Raw genomic sequence first — 6,000 nt, 5'->3', positions numbered from 1 at the left:
CTGTTCTGCGGCGCCGAATGTTGTATTAGTTTACTATTTTGATTAGTTGAGAAAGCAGTACGTGTAATTTGAGCAATGTGTGATTTGATATTTGATGTAAATTTATTTTGAAGCAAGCAAACACACGGTGCCATATCTATATTCTAAGTTGGCGAAATATAAACGCCTAATTCTCTAGTTGTGTTCTGCCAGGCGACTAAATGTTTTCTTTGAGTTGTGTATACATGCGAAGCATAATCAATGTTAGAAATTGTGATATCTTATTTATTAGAAATTGTGGAGTGGATTTACTGTTGTTTTTTGCGCAGCTGGTGTAAATTCCAAAAGAGCTTTTAAAATAGGTGGTTGAAATAATTTTTGAATTTTGTAGTTTTTGTTCGTCGGATGTAAAGCTCGACCTTGTTTTGACCAAAAGTTTCTCATTATAAGCTGATATGCTTTTTGCTGGTTGATATGGACCTCAAGACACAAAAACAACTAAACTCGTTTTAGCGCAAGGAAAATGATATTTTATGATTTAAAACGGTCTATTTATTTGGTAAGAGACTATTAAACGACTTTTGGGAACGGTGTTCGTTGAGTAGAGATATGAGTCTCTGATGATCAATTATGATAGAAAAAGCGTTTTCATAGAAAAAGTATTTGTAAAAACTCTATTGACCAAATTATGCATAGTAATTCTAACTAATTCACACTATATTTTTCTCTTTTCTCAGTGAGCTCTTCAAGAACTGCTTCGAGTTCACAGCAAGAGGAGTCACAATTGACACGTGTTTCGAGGTTCGGGTTATAATGAGTTTCTTCAGTGTGATTTGAGATGTAAGTTTTAATGCCATGAAAGTGGGTATTATGTAGATCTTTTCAATTCAATTTTTCTGATTTTCTAAGAACATGTCGTAAAAGATGGTGCAATTGGGCTAGATTAGACATATATTTGCCAGATACGGTACAGAACCATAAATGACCAAGTTTTCTGAGTAATTTTGTCGGTTCAAGTGCAAGAGCGGCAGATGTTTTAGATTCGAGGGTCAACATACGTGAATGAGTTATATCACAGCCATGATATTTCTGACTCAGCGAGTTGACAATGTGGTTTGTCTTTTTGGAGGTTATCTGGATCTAATTTGGTAAAACATGCTATGACCTATTTGAAATATGCATCTTCAGTACCTTTACCTACTTTCAAAAAAACGTCTAAAAAGTAGAAAAAAAATGTTGAGGGCAATGAGTTTGTAATCTATGTCTTTCTGGAGTTCCGCAGACATGATACTGAGACCAGAAAAGGCAGTTTTAACTCTATAGGTTTCGTCATATCACAACTCAAGATGTTAAGTTTGCAGTGTTTTGCTGTTTCAGAATGAAGGTTTAATTGACTGTAGGCATATTTAAGATCAACGGAGGTAAACAATTTTTTTTTTGAGGTTATGATTGTTTATTCGTTAATATTTGTGATATGGAGTCTAATTATATGTCTGTTTCATGTATTTGGTTAAAAAAAATTTGTACTAAAAAAGATTTATTTGGACGTTTGGAATCGAGAGCTGATTTTATGCTTTGATTTATTTACAGTTATAAATAATGTTGATGAGAAATACTGGTCAGAACAGTTTTTTAAGTATTTCGATGTATCCGTCGGAAAGTAATTTCTTAAGGCAATTACTCTATTTTGCAATCCAAGGGTTTTCTTTCCTTTTTGATGTTTAGTTTGGAGACTTCGCTCAAATTTCGAATTTACAATATGTATTTTTGGGCTGTTAATGCGAGTAATTCATTTTAGGAATTGTTTTGCTATTCGAAGTTGGCCTGGATAATGTTTGATAGTGATTTTAACTATACCACTTTAGTTAAATTTTAGAATGCGATGGATAAAGATGTCAAGGGCGTCGAATAAAACTCGACCAATACGACCTTGACAAGTTTTAGTCAACCGCGTACATACACAATTCCCACGGCCTCAATTCGCGAGTCATTACTGGATACAAGAGTTTTGTGTCATTCCTATTACAGGAATTGGTTAACCGGCAAAACGTTTTCATGTCTTTAGCAGTTACTGTTGTTAGCCATAGTGCAAAGAGATGTCCACAGTTTGAGTGGCTGATGCCTCAACAAGGATGCTGAATCAATGAGAACTATGTTGTCTATCTTGAGTGTTGTGTCTAGGTGTTCAGTTTGCAGAGACGTTTTTGTGATGTTGGCAACCATTTTGTCATCTGAGCTATCATAAACGGAATCCAGCTCACAAATTTACTTTTATTTGGTGATGGCGCTTACTTTTTTTTGGCGGAGTTAGACCTATTTTCTGATTGATTGCATTTGCAATAGAGCGAGCGTGTCGCTGACGATTAGTTTCGCTTTGCGACAAGCTCGCGCAGAGTGATTCTGTGGACCTCAATTTTTAAAAGATTTGACCTTCGCGATACATTTGTCCTTGTGATTTAAAACGGAAAGAAGGCCACACTCGCGACAATTTTGGTTCGAGGGTCGAGATTGTGGTTGAAAACGGTGGCGTGCAATCGCGTTGCGAGATGGGCGTTGAATTGTTATGACGTTCATTTGCGGGGTGGATTGGTCGTTAGAGATTTGGCAGCTGGTTGCACTTAACAAGTTCCGTATATATTAACAGTTTTTAAGCTTGGGCGGGTTCAACCCATTTTTTTCAGGAGTTCTCGTTAAATTTTTGACGAATTTTGCTTTATCTTTTATTGTCTAGAGCAAAACATAGCAATCGTAGGTGACACTTTAAGGCTTTAGAAAATCTTCTTCCATGAGACGCCAAGTTCTGCTGAAGTTAGTGTGTCTATCACGTGAAGCGGGTTTCGGCTGCTGATGATTCGCCTCCCTTCTATTCCAATAATAATTTTTAACCCTGAGAACGTTTTTCGATTAGCTGGTTTTATGGCTTATCGTCACACATAATTCCAAATTCCAATCGCTTATTGTTGTTGGCATTAATTTGCCCAGTTTGTTTTGTGCGCATTTCAACCTAGTTTTTTTTGGTCTGATTGTGCTGAAGGTCCTTGAACATTGTCTTTGTAGATTGGTTCGCGTGGCAATTGAACATTTTCGGGAGCAGGGTAGAGTAGTGTATCGGGGGTGATGTTTGTTTTGCCAAAAGAGCTAACTTTGGTTTAGTTTGCCATTTGTCCCACTTGAGAGGAGGGTCTCATCTTGGCTTCTCTCAGAAACAATCAATGCCTAAAGAAGTCCAGTTGTAAGAAACTGGCCGCGCCAAGTTGTACACTACTTCAATTTTGTACTGTTTTTCGCCCTGCGCGTTCGCTTAAGAGTTAAGAATTTAGTTATTTGTCTAGCGAAACAACTCTATATTTCTGTTTTGCGACATCCGAGCGTGAAAACTATTTTCTGAGTTAAATGATGAATTTGGCAGTTGTACACGCGAAAAACATGAAGAGAATAATTTTAGTAGATACTGAAATGAAGAAGAAATAAAAGTTCCGGAAGCAGTTCCGGAAAAAATAACAATTCGGAAGTTTGAAAATCGGAAGTTTAAAAAATCAGAAATTGGATTTATTGAACTGCTGAGCAACTGACTTTCAGGATGAGAATGGGCAAAAAAACACTATTTTTTGTCTACAAAATTAGCACGTGATTTGATTGAGTTGTTTGAGTTATTAGGACTATTAAGCAAATGAATTCGCAGTGCAAGTGTACTGACAAGTTGTTGGTGTTAACTTGTTTAGAATGAAGTGCAATTTGTAAAACGAGAGACGTGAGCTCACTGTTCTGCGGCGCCGAATGTTGTATTAGTTTACTATTTTGATTAGTTGAGAAAGCAGTACGTGTAATTTGAGCAATGTGTGATTTGATATTTGATGTAAATTTATTTTGAAGCAAGCAAACACACGGTGCCATATATATATTCTAAGTTGGCGAAATATAAACGCCTAATTGTCTAGTTGTGTTCTGCCAGGCGACTAAATGTTTTCTTTGAGTTGTGTATACATGCGAAGCATAATCAATGTTAGAAATTGTGATATCTTATTTATTAGAAATTGTGGAGTGGATTTACTGTTGTTTTTTGCGCAGCTGGTGTAAATTCCAAAAGAGCTTTTTAAATACGTGGTTGAAATAATTTTTGAATTTTGTAGTTTTTGTTCGTCGGATGTAAAGCTCGACCTTGTTTTGACCAAAAGTTTCTCATTATAAGTTGATATGCTTTTTGCTGGTTGATATGGACGTCAAGACACAAAAACAACTAAACTCGTTTTAGCGCAAGGAAAATGATATTTTATGATTTAAAACGGTCTATTTATTTGGTAAGAGACTATTAAACAACTTTTGGGAACGGTGTTCGTTGAGTAGAGATATGAGTCTCTGATGATCAATTAAGATAGAAAAAGCGTTTTCATAGAAAAAGTTTTTTGTAAAAACTCTATTGACCATATTATGCATAGTAATTCTAACTAATTCACACTATATTTTTCTCTTTTCTCAGTGAGCTGTTCAAGAAATGCTTCGAGTTCACAGCAAGAGGAGTCACAATTGACACGTGTTTCGAGGTTCGGGTTATAATGAGTTTCTTCAGTGTGATTTGAGATGTAATTTTTAATGCCATGAAAGTGGGTATTATGTAGATCTGTTCAATTCAATTTTTCTGATTTTCTAAGAACATGTCGTAAAAGATGGTGCAATTGGGCTAGATTAGACATATATTTGCCAGATACGGTACAGAACCATAAATGACCAAGTTTTCTGAGTGTTTTTGTCGGTTCAAGTGCAAGAGCGGCAGATGTTTTAGATTCGAGGGTCAACATACGTGAATGAGTTATATCACAGCCATGATATTTCTGACTCAGCGAGTTGACAATTTGGTTTGTCTTTTTGGAGGTTATCTGGATCTAATTTGGTAAAACAGGCTATGACCTATTTGAAATATGCATCTTCAGTACCTTTACCTACTATCAAAAAAACGTCTAAAAAGTAGAAAAAAAATGTTGAGGGCAATGAGTTTGTAATCTATGTCTTTCTGGAGTTCCGCAGACATGATATTGAGACCAGAAAAGGCAGTTTTAACTCTACAGGTTTCGTCATATCACAACTCAAGATGTTAAGTTTGCATTGTTTTGCTGTTTCAGAATGAAGGTTTAATTGACTGTAGGCATATTTAAGATCAACGGAGGTAAACAAAATTTTTTTTGAGGTTATGATTGTTTATTCGTTAATATTTGTGATATGGAGTCTAATTATATGTCTGTTTCATGTATTTGGTTTAAAAAAATTGTACTAAAAAAGATTTATTAGGACGTTTGGAATCGAGAGCTGATTTTATGCTTTGATTTATTTACAGTGATAAATAATGTTGATGAGAAATTTTGGTCAGAACAGTTTTTTAAGTATTTTGATGTATCCCTCGGAAAGTAATTTTTTAAGGCAAGTACTCTATTTTGCAATCCAAGGATTTTCTTTCCTTTTTGATGTTTAGTTTGGAGATTTCGCTCAAATTTCGAATTTACAATATGTATTTTTGGGCTGTTAATGCGGGTAATTCATTTTAGGAATTGTTTTGCTATTCGAAGTTGGCCTGGATATTGTTTGATAGTGATTTTAACTATACCACTTTAGTTAAATTTTAGAATGCGATGGATGGAGATGTCAAGGGCGTCGAATAGAACTCGACCAGACGACCTTGACAAGTTTTAGTCAACGGCGTACTTACACAATTCCCACGCCCTCAATTCGCGAGCCATTACTGGATACAAGAGTTTTGTGTCATTCCTATTACAGGAATTGGTTAACCGGCAAAACGTTTTTATGTCTTTAGCAGTTACTTTTGTTAGCCATAGTGCAAAGAGATGTCCACAGTTTGAGTGGCTGATGCCTCAACAAGGATGCTGAATCAATGAGAACTATGTTGTCTATCTTGAGTGTTGTGTCTAGGTGTTCAGTTTGAAGAGACGTTTTTGTGATGCTGGCAACCATTTTGTCATCTGAGCTATCATAAACGGAATCCAGCTCACAAATTTACTTTTATTTGGTGAT

Source organism: Convolutriloba macropyga, unplaced genomic scaffold (assembly GCF_964194025.1).
Source record: "Convolutriloba macropyga unplaced genomic scaffold, txConMacr16.3 SCAFFOLD_2161, whole genome shotgun sequence".
NCBI classification, from domain to species: Eukaryota; Metazoa; Xenacoelomorpha; order Acoela; family Convolutidae; genus Convolutriloba; species Convolutriloba macropyga.
Note: the sequence above shows the minus strand (reverse complement) of the source record.